Genomic DNA, 16436 nt, shown 5'->3' with positions numbered 1-16436 from the left:
GACATTATCACAGCTCTTTGCTTTCAGACATTTAAGAATATGCTTAATGAATTATCCAATTTTGTGATTATCCTGCTTGAAAGCATCAACATGTGAAAATTGTACCTTATTTTCTAACCTTCTTTTCCCATCTTTTGTGCCTGCTATCCATCTAGCTAGTCCTTTCAATATCATCCATTCATTGCCCATCACACGACTCATTTATAACATGGCCATCAGCCAGGTAGGCACGGGGCCTGATTCCAAAAGACTTGCTGTCAGACCATTTATACTGACAAGTCCTTTGGAATCAGGGCAGACTTGCACTGACAACTCCTTTGGAATCTGTTCCACGATTTATTTTTTTCATTTTGCACCCAACGTCATCCCCCAGTAGCTGATGAGATGGCCTGATTCACCTTTTCCCATGAGCGTGTGTTTTTCCTACCAATGACTCAAGAAGGCCACCATTCAAAAACAACTTGGCAGAGCCATGCACTTGTCTCCTCCCCACAGTGCTTACATGCCATATACCTCTTTCTCTAGCATGTGTCATAACAGCACAGGACTGGGTTTCCTTCCTTCTCTCAGGCTGGGTGAGCCAGTGTCAGCCATCCCCCACATAGGTCCTCCAGAACATGAGCGGCTAATCAATCTCAGGAATCTGGGTTGCAGTAAAGCTTCATTTATCTACTCCACAAAGCAGAAGTTTGCATTTTTAAATATGACATGCAACAATATATTATGGAGACAATATTGCTGTTATAAAGTTATACCATGAGCATATTAAGAGGCACAAAATATATTATTGTTATTCAATATACTTAGATCATATTGAATATGTTAAACAGAAATGAACATGACAATGCACAGCATTGCTGTTACTAAAAAGTAAGGTTATAAAGTGTAAAATGTTGTTGGTCAAATTTCTGAAGGTCATATGCTAATAAAGTACTACATTTTCAAAATCATCATTTAAGAACTCGCTTTTCCTCACTGGGTCTATTATCTGTTATTTGCAAATCTATATTAAGATAGAAATGTTTCTATTTTTGTGCATCTAGTAGAAACTGTGAAAAGCCACTGTGAGATTCATGTATGTTTGAGACATACTAAACAAAAAATGATTTTAGGAAAACGCTGTTTTTGTTGCCAGAGAAAACTGTAAGTAAAAATAACACACTATTTAAATCACCTTTTTTAAGAAGTCACCTTTATTCTTCTTTGATCAAAAATACTATATCTAACTTTAGCTTGAACATCCAGCAAAGTATTTGACAATAACAACTAAAAACAAACAGTTTTTGTGATGTTCTAAGGTACATAGTTTTTCACATTTTTTCCCTGCTGAAACAATAATTCTAATAATCAATGGACCTGATTCCAAACAACTTTCTCTCAGTGTAAGTGTCTTACTCTGGAACATTACACTGGAGTAAGTCATTTGCACTGGAAGCAGGTCTTTTGGAATGTGGTCCCTGCTGTAAGTTTGTTTATAGACAGGCCTTATGCCAAATTAAATCAATGAAAACAGGACTTTACACAAACTGTAATATCCAAAAAGCAGGAGACCAGGATCCAATCCACACAAACGTTTATTGAGCGTTTTTGCTCTTGAATAGAAACTTCTTCAGAATAACACAGCATATTACCCAAAGCTTTATATATGCTATTCCAACAAATTAGTCATCATTAACTAATTAATAAAATAATGTCCTGAAAGAACATAGAAACATTTAAAGAGCAACACACACACACACACACACACACACATATATATATATATATATATATATATATATTGCACTCACAGTAAAAAAATGTGATTAAAAACATATAAAATATACTTGACAATTACATATATCCTATAATAAGTTAAAAATAATCAAAGCAACAAATGTCAATATTTATGCATATGAAAGTATATATGTATTTGTTGTTTTTTAGCATCCTACCCTAATAGTAGGTATCGATGACTGTCATATAAGAAATTGTGCCTTGAGCCTGAGAACAGACATGATGGATACTGCACTATTAAGACCCGGTGCTTCAGATGCATTCATCCTAATTTACCCATCTAAGTTCAGCCATTTCTAGGTAATAGTTGAGTGGCCCACCTCTTTCACCCATCCTACCCTGCTCAGTAATAATGAATCTGAACCCATGTCCTTCATTGGTTACTATATGTCTTGCTAATGCATTTTTAACATCTTTCCTACTGATGTCATAGTAGTGTTAGTAAATTCTACTTCTAAAAACATTTTTAGTTTTAGCAATGTAAAAACTCAGACATCGGGTACATAGGGAGAGGTACACCAATCCTTCACTGCTGCAGGAGACTTTCCCTCATATATTGTGCCTCCCATAATTGGGAATACAAATCTCCTTGGCTTCAATGATATATTGGCATTGTAGGCAATAGCAGCATTTAACCATCCCTGCCCCTATATCAGGCTCACATTTCTGCTTTTCCAACATATTTTTGATGCTACATTCCTTTTTATATACTATGTTGGGAACAGGGCCTAACAACTGTGCCTGTTCTGCATCAATTCTAAAAATGTTCCAGTTATTTTCAATAATATTCCTGATGCTGTAAAAATGCTGATTAAACTTGAAAATAGCAGATTTTTTATGGAAAGTTTTACCCCGGGATTCATGAAGTTCGGTGCAAGGATGGCATTAGCCTTGCGCCGACCGTGTGGCGTAGAGATGGCGCAGCAGCACCATATGCATATTAATGAAGGCACGCTGCTGCAATGTCCACGTGCATCGAAAACATGTGCGAGTGCAGGGGCATGTCTAAGCGCTGCAAGGAGAAGTGAACATGTCGACTGCAGACGTGCAACCTAAAATCCTGACTAGTACAGCCTGCCTCTAATAGTAATCACTGCTGTCAGTGTCGGATACTGAAATGTATACAAAGCATACAAGACAGTTCTGTGAACACCAAAATAAAAAGTAAACACAAAAGCAAGTAGCAGAATATTGAGCCCACGTCCCTCGAACAAATGACATTTAAAACCCCGTACCCGTATTTCATTGTAGTGTTGATTGTTATACCAAGTGGAAGCGAAACGCAGCATGTTTGTGCACCGCTGCCCTTTGCTAAGCCTAGCCCAATGGTTAGGGTTACCACCTGTCCCACTTTGTGAGGGACAGTCCCTCCCTGAGCAGTTGTGTCCTTACCAAAAATATTACAAATGGCAAATGTCCTGCGATTGTATGACATAATTATGTCCCATATTTTATGTAATAGTTGCATAAAATAGTTATTTCTTTATCTAAAATACCTAAATGTTACATGAAACAGAATAAGCAACTAAACAGCTACAAGAATAAGCTTTTATTTAGGCTAAAAAGTAAAGTTCTATCCTTTGTACTGACCGTGGGTATGTGTCAGCCTGCAAAATCTGATGTGTGTCCCGAACATGTCCCACTTTGGCCATTTGAAAAGGTGGCAACCGTACCAATGGTCAGAGCATTCGCTCAATATCTGCCCATTCATGGTCCAAGTCATCCTTGTCTGGATGGCCCAAAGATGAATGGGTATTACCCGGGTCTATCTACCATGTCATGAAAGATAAGTATTTGCGTGTACCTATGTGCGTGAAGTACAGCATGTGGAAGATCAAATACGCTAGGGGTGTCCTCACAACCATATTGGCACCAGAGATATGTAGAGTACGCCATGTGTACTGCTGTCTGTGCCATGGGCCATCAACCAGAGAAGGGATGGATGGCATGCTTGTGGAATATGGGGGTGGGGTGATGGGTAATGTAATAATTCGCCAAGGGGAGACTAGGTCGGATGTGCAATAAGTGAACTGGAGGTGTACGAGGGAGCAGTGGATGAATCAGAAAGGAAACAAAAGAACATACATTCACATCTGCAATACACCCTGACAGGCCATACTGCAGAACACAATCCCACAAACATAAGAACATTAAAATGTGCGATATACATGTACAGAAACGTTACTGGCTCACACCCACATAATGGTCTGGCCTGAACTGGGCCATCCAACCCCAACACACCTGTATACATAATTGAATACCCATCATCCCCTCCACAGCACACCCCCCCTTGCTGAACATCCACCAAAACCACCCATACTCGGGCTGCTAGCTTGGTGCAGCCATATCTGCACATAGTGCCCCCTACCCACATTTAGTAGGCAGTCTCACCCTAGGCAGTCTCAGGCTTGCAAACTAGGTATCCCATGCATGCATAACCCTACCACATTTTCAAATGGCCAGAATAATGGGGTTCATCGTCCACAGTTTTTGGACATCCCTCATGGGATAAGTGTCTGTTCTCAAGATTAGACTTTGTAGCATAACACGATATCCCCCCATTGACATCCGGGCACAAGCCTAGCAGAACTTGTTCACAACCCTGCACAGCCTTCACCCGGTCCAGCAGACCCTATGACCCGGGATTAAACACTTGACCGTGATACATGTCTCTCCCCATGCATTATCGGGAATATAAACCTTTCACATGTTCCCATGAAGCTTCCCCATAGCCATCTTCCAAATAGTACATGTCCACAAATTGTATTCCCCATCCAGGTTCCTCGTCGTAATGATGCACACAACCCCTGTATGCAAACGGTACAGATACCTCCCATATGCAGTTGTTCATATACATGGCCATGTATAACTCCAGATATGTATCTATAAATGTTCATACTTATATTTGCATAGCTACACATCACACATACATGCATATAAGTAGTTGTCAGGTATGTGTCCTATTCATAAATATGTATACTTGCAAATGTATATATATGCCTCTCAAAAACATATGAACAGTAACATGTTCTATACATATGTACACCAACCGATTGTCACATTTGTTGCCAGTACTATGGAATGCCTGTAGTAAAGTCATATATCCTAATTACCATCCATACAGAATGTATCACGGATGGTTTAGTGGTAAAACCAGTGACTATGATGTTCCTGTTCCCGGGTCCAAGCCATGCAAGGGTAGTTAATTTTATATGATGCCCAGAATAATGGCAGTCAGATATAGGGTGATTAAGGCACTTTAAAGCATACATAAGCGGGTATGCGCAACAGTAAGTGGCGGTCATTCAACAGTAAGAGAAATTTAAATAAGCATGTAGGTGTATATGCATGTGTATGTATGTACAGACAGATATATATATATATATATATATATATATATATATATATATATATATATATATATATCCATGAAGAATGAACATGGTCACAATAAAGCAGTCATAACAAATGTGACAGGAAACAGCAGCTGAACCCCCCCCCCATAGTATGTAGTGTTGTCATATCAAGCTGCCCAAAGGTGAGCAAACCTCCTGCATCTCCAACCACAAGTAGGATGGTAACAGTGGAACTAACTTTGTCCATGTGCTAAGTTCATAGGTTCATAGGTTGGTACTAGGCTATCAGCCCTAGGGCCTGTACAAGTCTAGCCATAACAATTCCCTGGCTATTTCTTCCCACATTATTTACTTTCCTGGACCCCTGTCTAGCAGGGCGACTGACGTGATCCCTGGGGTGAATTTCCTTTCTCCCATCCAATCGTCAAGGTTCCTCTTGAAGAGGTCCAAAGAGGCACTCTGCTTGACATGTATGGGCAATCTATTCCAAAGTCTGGGGAGTCTCTGGGTCAGGAACCTATCCCTCCAGCATGTTTTGTTTATTGTGATGACAAGGTTTAGATCCCTGGAGCATGTAGCTCTGAGGGATTGGGATTTCTTTAAGTGTAGCATGTCCAACAGCTCTGGGTTTGACATGGCCTTGTATGTTAAGCAGAGATTGCCTCTGAGTAGACGATATGCGACAGAGTATAGCTGGAGTTTTTTAAGGCGGTCAGCGTAGGACATCTGCTTTAGGCCTGTGATTCTTTTAGTGAGGTATTTCTGAAGCCTTTCCAGTTGTTGCAGATGTCTTGAGAGGTACATACCAAATGGGGTGTTGTATTCTATAATGTGTCTAATGAGGGATGAGTACAGTGGGACAATGACCTCCTTTTTTCTGGATGAAAAGCCCTTCATGATGAGGTGTGCCACATAGAAGGATTTCCTGACTGTTGTGGCGATGTGGTTATCGAAGGTGAGACCACTGCCCACCTGTGTCCCTAAGTCTCTTATCACACTTTCTGTGTTTAGTGTACTGCCACCTATATGGTAATTCATGGATACATGTTTTTTTCCCAAAGGGGATAACAATACGTTTCTTGGCATTGAGCTTGAGCCCATGGCTCTGGCACCAAGCATCTGTTTCTGTAAGGCCCTTTTGTAGAGTATCCACATAATTTGGGGATTCAATAATGGCTCCCAGTTTGCAGTCATCTGCAATCTTTGTTAGCCAGAGTCCCTTAGTGTTGACCTGTACTTCAGAGAAGTAGATGCCAAACAAGAGCGGCCCCAGGACTGAACCCTGAGGTACTCCACTTGTCACTTGTCTGGAGCTGGATTTGGAGTCGGCTACTTTTACAGTGTGGGTTCTGTCAGTAAGCCATTTAGCAACCCATTGGGTGACATAGGGATTAATGCCCAACTTAGTAAGTTTATCTATGATTCCAGAGTGGGGAATGGTGTCAAAGGCCTTGGCAAGGTCTAGATAGGATGTGTGGACCACCTTACCCTTGTCCATGGCTCTGGAGACTGATTCAAAGAAGTCAATCAGGTTCAGGAGACAAGATCGGCCCTTCACAAACCCAAACTGGGTGGGGTCCAGTGTTTGAAGGTTGCCAATGTCTTTGTTTATAAGTTCCATGATAATGCGTTCCATGCCCTTGCAGATCAGGCTCATCAGACTGATGGGACAGTAGTTCCCGGGATCCAAGGTGGATCCCTCCTTGTGGAGTGGGATAACTGTAGCTGTGCGCCACTCAGTGGGCACGAAGCCTGAGGTGAGGCTATGATTAAACATGACACTTAGGTGAGGTGCCAGTTCATTTTGTAGTTCATGTAGTACATAGCCTGGGATGTCATCTGGTCCCATGGATGCTGTATTCTTAGCTTTGGAGAGTGCAGTTTCTACTTGTGTGGTCATGATTACCAGAATTTGGCAATCTTTTGGTATTGAGATGGGCCCTTTAGGGGGTGAGAGGGGGGTGAAGTTGGCACTAAATCAATCTGCAAGGATATTGACAATATCCTTGGGATAAGTATATTTAATGCCATTCTGTTGTAGCTCAGAGCAGATCTGAGCATTGCCATTTAGATTCTTGACATAACTATAGAATGCCTTGTGGTTGTCTCTGGAATCTTTGGCAATTTTATTTTCGTAACTAGCTTTTGTGGATTTTATGAGGGATCTCAGCTTGTTACTGAGGCTGGTGATGGGAGTTTTTTGCATCCTGGGATTTTCCTCTTTTCTGCAACAGTTTCTTCCTTCTGTTGTATAGTTTGTTTATAGCAGGAGACCACCAGATTGGCTTCCTTTTTGTAGAGGAGAGCATCTTGGTTCTATTTGGGATGGCATGATTCATGCATGAGTGGATGTGCTCGTACAGTGCCTTAGTGTAGGATTCTGCAATCGAACTTTCAGATCCTGTCTGCATGGGTGTTATGAAGTTTGTCACTTCTGACTTCACTAGCATGAAGTTGGCTTTGGAGAAATTTTTTAAGGAGGTTTCCTTACTGGGGGGTGGGGGTGGGATGTGGATGTCAAGGGTGATTTGCTTATGGTCAGACCTGACCAATGAGGGTGTGACCACTGGTGTGGAGCATCTGTCTCCCATGTTGGTAATGACTAGGTCTAGGATATTGGAGCCCCTGGTGGGACAATGGAATAGTTGATCCAGGGCACTGGAATGTATGAATTCCAAGAACCGTTGAGAAAAGGAGTAGGTACCTGAGTAGTTTTCCCAGTTAATGGCAGGGTAGTTGAAATCACCCAGTATTAAGGTGTTTGGTTGTATGTTAATATTTTCCAGTATGTTTAGAAAGGTGTAGTGAGAATCTTGGGGCATGGTGGGGGATCTGTAGCTAGCTACAATTTGGATTGCAGTCTTACCTAGTGTTAGTTGCACCTGGAGAATTTCAGATGCATTGTGTTTGGCAACTACCCTGGAGGTGTGAATATCCTTGGGGAATATGGACACTCCTCCACCTTTAGTGTTTCGGTCTTGGTTTTGTGGCCGAAAGGTGTGGTAAGAGTTGTAGCCTGGTATTGCAGGGGTACTCTCTGTAACCTTGAACCACGTCTCAGTTACTGCACAGATATCAATGTTCTCCATTTTTAGGAGTGCCTCGAGAGAGTGCATTTTGAGGTTTAAACTTTTAGTATTGAGTAGCATTATCTTCAGATTTTGCATGCTTGTATCTGTTATGGTGGTGGTTTTGTCCTTTGAACCTTGCCTAAAAAAGTCATTATAGGGGTGGCAAGAGCTTTAGCCAGTAACCTGAATCCCAGGGGTGACAGGTGCAGACCATCTCTGGCAAAGCATTGTGGTTTGTTGATCATGTCTTCCCAGGCAGACAGATATGGATCCCCTTTGAATGACACCAGAAGCTTAGCCAATTGTTGAAGTCAATCATTTTGTCCTTATACTGTGGTATCATTCTGGGTGAAGGCAGGGTGCTACTCAGGGCTAGGGTCATACCTGCCTGGGCCACATGATCCGAGAGCTCTTCCATGTCTCTTTTCATGTAGTCCAGGGAGGTACGTCTCAAGTCATTCACTCCAGGATGGACAATGACAGAGTTGTATTTGTACTTGTTGTGGAGTGACTTGAGTGCATGCATTATGCGGTGGATCTTGGCACCCGACAGGCAGCTGACTGTAATTTTCTCCTTGTTCAGCCTGGTGAGTGGGACATCAGTGTGCCTGACTATAGAGTCACCTATGACTAAAGTGTTGGGTACATTGTCTTGCCCTTGGGGCTGTTGTTGGGTGACACACTGGTGTTGTGAGCTATGTGTCACTTTGGTTGTGACTGGTGTTTGTTTGTGTTTCAGCTTTGGAGGTCCTTGTTGCTTGGGCAGGTTAATGCTAAGGGCCTCCACATATGTGAGTTTAGTGTTGCTATGTGTGGGTGTTGATGGTGTGGGTTTTGAAGGGCTATGAGTTGCTTGAGGTGTAGTGCAGGTGTTAAACTTCTCCTCTTGACTGTCTATCCCAATCTTGGCCGTTGAGAGCTTTGCTTCCAGTTTGGCTATGTAAGTGCATCTCTCGTAGGTTGTAGTGTTGGGTGATAGGAGGAGAGGGTTGTCTGTGTACATGAGGCGGTTGCTGCATTGCCCCAGTATGCCCAGATTCACCAGGTATACAGGAGAAATCACCAGAAGCTGACCCTTGGACATGCCTGTTTAGGTGCTTTTTTGTAAAGTATAAGAGCTGTTTTCCCTTACCTTTGCAAGGTATTTTGCAATTAAAGGCTGTTTAGTGCCTCCGATTAATTTCTCCTTATTGACAAGGAGAGTTGAGTGCTTGTATCAGTTTCAGGCTTCCTAGTGCTTTCTAGCAAGTTTTAGAGGCAGTGCTAGTCACAGGGGTTCAGATTTTAAAGCTACTACTGAGAAACCAGCAAATTCTAAGGCAAAATTTGAAGAGCAGACTTTCTGGCACCTGGAATAGTTTAACTGTAGCCTTGCAGTGCTGCACGATGTGAAAAATGTGCAAACACATGCATTTTTAAGCCATAAAGTTGAAGGGATAGAAATCAGCCCCAAAAGGCTAATAAAATTACAATTTCAGAGCTGGAAACCACTCCTCTAGTGTCAGATAGGCAGTACAATGCTCACCACTCTCACTGGTAAGCAGTAGGACTTCACTCTACTACAGCAAGGTCTGGATAGCTCTGAACACAGAAAATAAAGTCCTGAGACAAGCAAAGCCTGGGATCTGGACTGGCTAGGAAAGGTGGGAAACGAGCAAACAATAGTATTTTTTTTGTTAAAACAGGCTAAACAATGCAATAATACAGTAAATAAACCTGAAAAGGCTAACACACTTGAGTGTGTAGTCCAAAACAGTAAATGCAATTAAAACTCTACAAAATTAGCAATTTAAAAATTTTTAAATGAAGTAAGGCAAGTCCACAACTGAAAAACGATTTAAGAGGCAGTAATACAGCAGAATAAGTAGCTAGTCTACATATACAGAGATGTCTATATATACAGAAAAGCAGTTAAAACACACAAACAATTCAGATGCAGTGCAACCTAGAGTACTTGAGTTGTAGCAATATTAAGGGAAATACAGTTATAATAAATTCTCTAAAATATACTCTATATTTCCAAAATGTTTGAGAAGCACAGTCAGAGCACAAAGAGATTCAGGCAATTCTTTTTTTTTTTTTTGAAAGGGAGAAAGGAGGAACAGAAGGCCTTCTCAGATGTTCTCTCTGTATTAGGTAGAATGAGCTAATGACACTAGACTGGGAGGAGTGTCCCAGATCAAATTTACAGTAGGGGCGGGCAACTGCAAAGCCACCAAATATAACAACAAGACATCAACAGGGAGGGAGAGAGTGTGGGGACCAATACTAAAGCTATTAGCCTACACTCTTTAGACAGTAAACACTACAGAAAGCCACAAAATGAAAGTTTTTAAACAGATAAAGGAGAAAAGAGACTTGTGCTCGAATCTGCTATTGTGCTGTTTACGGAGCTGGTATTTACCTTTGAGACTCTCCTAAATAAGGCACCATGGGGGTGCCAATAGCCTTGGCCAGTATTCCAAAGCGTAAGGCTGACACATAGGCTGGTATGGTATCATTGCATGCATGTGCCCCATCTGTGCTTGTTTTACATCTCACCTGTAGGTAACACAATCCAGGAAGTGCTGGTCCTGGAAGTGAGTACCAGAGTACGTTTCCCAGTTAATGGTATGGTAGTTGACATTGACCAATGCCAGGGTATGCGTTAGGACTGTCATGTTCTCCACTGTGATTTGTAGCAGGCCATATTCCACATTGCAGTTGTGGCTGATATTAGCTGCACATGGATGATCACAGAGGTATCATGCTGCCCCACTAACCTGGAGGTGTAGGTATCCCTGATGAATATGGATACAGCCCCTCCATGTCTGTCAGTATATGTTCTGTGGCTGAAATGTGTGGTATGGGGTGTAGTCTGGTAGTGCTGGTGTGCTCTCAGGAGCCTTAAGACAGATTTCAGTTAATGTACAGGTGTTGATGTTGTCCATCCTGAGGAGTGTTGTGACTGCATGCATGTTGTGATCACAACCCCTAGTGCTGAGTAGCATAATCCTCATTGAATCTGCTATTGTGCCGTTTATGGAGCTGGTATTCACCTTTGAGACTCTCCTAAAAAAGGCACCATGGGGCGCCAATAGCCTTGGCCAGTATTCCAAAGCCTAAGGCTGACACACAGGCCGGTATGGTATCATTGTATGCATGTTCCCATCTGTGCTTGTTTTACATCTCCCCTGTAGGTAACCTACTTGTAAGCAATAGAAAGCCTTAAACTTATACAAGTCTTCTAGCTTCCAAGATAGGCTTTTGGAGTGACTAAGTATCAGTGTTCTGTATGTACTTACTGTACTCAACTGTTTCCTGACTACATGGTAAGTTCACAGTGTATACTGTAATCTGAAGAACTGTTTATTCACATATTATGGCTGTGATGGCCTGCACATTAGAGGTTCACAGATAGCCTACCACCTATCTGCCCAGGGGCAATTAGAAGCATATCAAAAGTGTGTTGGCCTTCCCCGCACCATTGATGAAGTAACTGAGCCTCTGTCAAGTATAGCCAATGAAGCAATTCCAGGCAGAGTTGCTGGAAGCTGTTGAAGACTGGGGTTGTGGAGGGTGATAGGGGCACTTAGTGATATAAAGAGGGCATGTTAATGTGGCAATTCAATACCATTCAATTCCCCCAACAGGTCTTGCAGCTATCAAACTGGACAGGCTCCCCCACCCCCTGGCTGTACGGTTCTGGTACACATGATCCCAGGGGTGTATAGACTGTTACCCATTCACACAACAAAGTTTCCCTTGAAATGTGTCAGTGAGGGGCTATGCCTAATGTAGTTAGGAATGTAATGTATTGTCTCACAATACATTTGTTATATGTTGTTATTTCAAGGGTGCGTGAAGCTCAGTGAGTTTTGGGGCTGCTGCCCTTTGCTTAGCCTAGCTTACACATAGAAATCATCTAAATAGGAAATAGGCGGAAGCAACATTAATGTCAACAGTGTAATGGTTACAGCATCCGCATAGTATCTGTGCATTCGAGGTTACAATCCCGATAAAGGCAGGGATGTTTATCATGTGCAAAAGTATACCTTAACCACAGATTGCATATATAAGTAGTAATCATCTGTATAATAAACATTCGAATCACCCATATAAACCCATGTGTGCAGGAGAGTGCAGTCAACAGAGAATGTAGTGTTATGTCAGCACATAGGGAGATGTTACGTCTCTGACATGTATATATCCGGGAGTAGTTAGCGGATGTGGCCGTGTTTGCGTGCAAAGGTTATACGTTACAAAGTTTGTTTAACTGTGTTTAACCACTGCTATAATGTCACACAAACACTTTTAAACATTATTAGAAAACAATGTGTTTGAGGGGGTGGGATCCATGTATAGACAGGCACAAGGGATAGCCATGGGCACCCCTTGTGCCAATACTTATGCTAACCTTGTCCTTTCTTATTGGGAAAAGAAATTTGTACTGGGTGTACTGGGTGTTGATAGATGGAAACAACAATTATGTCTATATCTACGCTTTGTAGATGATATTTTTATTTTGTGGAAAGGGAAAAGGGAGACTTTGGATAGCTTTGTTGATTATCTCCACACTACTACCTCTTTTCTAAGGTTTAGTGTCAAAAGTTCTCGTGACACTTTGGATTTTTTGGATGCAAGTATAACACAAAGGAAAGATGGTTTTTCATCAAAATTATATAGAAAAGAGTGTTGGAAAAATACCCTACTGTCCTTTGACAGTATGCATCCCAGATACACTTTCCCAAATATAGTACAAGGCCAGGTTAGCAGAATGTCTAGGATATGCATGGATGACTTGCAATTTGATAGAGAAGTGACCAAACTTAAAGAATGTTTTCAAGGAAGGGGTTATAAAGAGACAATGGTAGATATGATAGTTGAGAGAAGTAGACCTTATAGACAAAATAAATACAGACCTTGGATTAATCGTACACAGAGTGTCTCGAGTGATACTCAGGTTAGCCACCCCGTGCAGAGTAAACATAAGGTGATGCTTACATATGGCAATAATATCAGGGGAATTTGCGATATTATACGCAAAAACTGGAATATCATTACCAGTGACACCTGTCTAAGAGAATTAGTGGGTACGGGCCCCCAGTTTATTTATAGGAGAAACAAAAATTTGAAAGACATGCTTTGTAAAGAGAGAACTGCCAATAGTTGCAGATCCTTCAAGAATACTGCGGGTACAGTTCCATGCAGGTCTTGCAAGGCCTGCGCTTATATTAATAAGGAGACAATGTTTAAACATCCAGTTAATGGCAAAACATTTTTTCTTAAGGGCAGGGCGACATGCAGGACGACAGATGTGGTGTATTTAGCGGAGTGCCTACTCTGTCCCAGCTTCTATATAGGGAAAACAAACAACATGTTGAAGGTCAGAATCTTACAGCATATGTCTAGTATTAGGAATCGTGATGAGCATAATGCATTATTTAGGCACATAAATGACAACCCAACACATAGTTTTAAGTTTAGGGTTATAGCTAATATAAAATTAACTAACGGGGGGGGGGACATCAAACAGTTAACAGAACTGATTGAATCCAAATGGATTTTGGAAATGACAGCCCATAGGGATCCAGGGCTGAATGATGTGGTCCCCCTTAAGCCAGCCCTCAAGAAAAGGCGGGCTTTTTACTAGAATTTTATTGGCTGTATTGTTTTTTAAATTAATCTGTTTACTTGAGGAGTTTATCTGATGAAGGGCCATAGCCTGAAAGCGCTCATTTTCTAATTGTACTTGTGCTATATTTGTGTTGTATTAAAACCTGTTTGGTGAGACAACAGTATCCAGCAGCGTTTTTTCGTTTTGCAGTTCTTATTGACTTTTAAACATGCTTACAACTGCTTAAATGAGCCTTATTCTGAAGTAAAAAACATTTGTAAGGCATCGCAGGTGTCAAACCCTGGACCATGCACACTATAGTCATGGGACCTATCACGTAAGCCATCCGAGGTGTACACGTTACATGGTATTGAGACTACACCTTATACCATATGTATTTCACTGTAATGATCACAAATGGGACAGTGGCTTTGTGTACATATGTACAGTACATTGTAATGTACTGTAGTTTGTGAACCAACACAATATATATATATATATATATACACACACACACACACACACATATATATATATATATATATATATATATATATATATACATATATATATTATACAGTTACCTCAATAGCCATATATATATAAACATCTATGAACACACTTTGTGACACAGAAGCACTGGAGTGTACACAAAACACATGCAGCTCTGGTATTATAACAATTAATATTAACCTAATTCACCATAGAAAGGGTGGTTGTTGTGTATGTGAAGATTGGGGTGGGGGAGGAATGATGGGTAATGCAATCATGCATCAAGGAGGACCTGGGTTGGATGTCCAATAAGTGAACTGGAAGGGCATGCATGGAGTATGGGGACAATATAAAAAGGACACAAAGCAAGAACCTTACTCATTCATAATACACCCTGTCATGTCATATTGCAACACCTACTTTCACAAACATATGAACATTAACATGAATCAGACATATGTACACCAACTGACTGTCACATTTGTTTTCAGTAGTGAGGAATGTCTGTAGTACCATGTATATTCTAAGCACCGTAACATTCATACATATCTCAGATGCCTTAGTGGTAAAGTCAGTGACTGTGGTGTTCATGGACCCAGGTGCAAGGGCTGTTAGGTTAGTTTGAGGGCCAGAATAAGGTCTTTTGGATGCAGGTGGATTAAAGAACTCTTAAGCAGTTGTAAGCAGGTTACCATGTGTTTGCGCGATGGTAAGCCACGCTGAAACACGGTAAATGGAGAAGCGCTTTACACGTTTGACCTTTGCTTAACATCGCGCACACCACGGGCAAACCTGCTCACAACCACATAAATGTGCTTTATTCACACTTTTCCTACCAGTGCCTACTCTGAGAGGTAAAATAATAACACCTTCCATGAGTGGAACCCGCAACCATGTACTCCATCCTCAGAGTAACTTAACACTAAACTACCTGGGATGTACCTATGGCAGTTGTGTATGCAGACAGGTTAAAACACAAAAGGGAGGAATGTGTTGAAATAGGACAACCCGCCATGTACCCAATTAAAGGTGTACGCTCATATAAAGATAAGTATATATATATATATATATATATATATATATATATATATTTATATATATATATATATATATAGAGAGAGAGAGAGAGAGAGATACATAGAGACATGTTGATAGGTTAAAAACAACTACACATCTATGGAGGTACAGATAAATGTATGCAATAATGTATATATCTACATACATACACACAAACACACACACACACACACATATTATATATATATATATATATATATATATATTTATATATTTATATATATATACATGTATATATATAAACACATACATACATGTCTGTAGACAGCATATGAAGTGATCATATCTGAGTATAACATGGACCATAGCAATTACACATTCCACCCCCCCCCAAACAAAATGAACATAACATATGAAGAGTATATGCCAATACACTATTACAAATATGTTCTATGGACACAGTCACCAACACAACTGCAATGACTGCAAATATTCATGACAGAATTACACAGACAGCTTTCATTTTTCAAATCTTTATTACATTCCAATGTATTGCCAAAAGGATTCAAGGACTAACAGTACCTGCATGCTATACAGGAAGCATTTAATAGTGCCTTATTGAATCAGCCTGCAATTACCATAGTATTAGTCCACTAAGGGATAGGTGTTCACATAGGGAAAGAACACCCACACACATATAGATGTTGTATAAAATAGGTTCCTACACACCTGCATGTGCTATGTACACCCACCAACATCTACCCCACAACCAAAATAATTACATCAATGCATACTGTCATACCATAACCAATTATGCAACTGCTGTACAACATCTGCTGAAACCTTAACATACCTGGACACAGACACATTAACATGGCCCTATGTGAAATAGTTGCCGTTATACAATTGAACAGCTGCTGATGTAACAGCGTTTGTATGAACTAATCCTGTTTCAGAGGGTTGAAAAGTTTGTACACCAGGAAGTTTTACCGAGTAATGATTATTAGCACAGTATGATACACAGTAACACCAAACTAAATATGTCTGGTAAGCACACTGTAAACCCCCTAACATTATATGCATAGCTATGCAGCCTTGAGCTGGTCAAACAACCTGGCCAGACTGAAA

At 40.8% G+C, this 16436-nt stretch overlaps 1 protein-coding gene across 1 annotated transcript in view; it reads right to left on the bottom strand.

Annotated features, from left to right (window-relative positions):
- Positions 1–16436, bottom strand: part of LOC122808081 (trypsin-like) — a 162003-nt gene that overhangs the window by 109757 nt on the left and 35810 nt on the right. The gene's annotated exons all lie outside the window — the stretch shown is intronic.

This window comes from Protopterus annectens, chromosome 8.part0, assembly GCF_019279795.1.
Source record: "Protopterus annectens isolate FY-2018-M chromosome 8.part0, PAN1.0, whole genome shotgun sequence".
In the NCBI taxonomy this organism is placed as follows: Eukaryota; Metazoa; Chordata; order Ceratodontiformes; family Protopteridae; genus Protopterus; species Protopterus annectens.
This window is presented reverse-complemented; position numbering and strand designations above follow the sequence as displayed.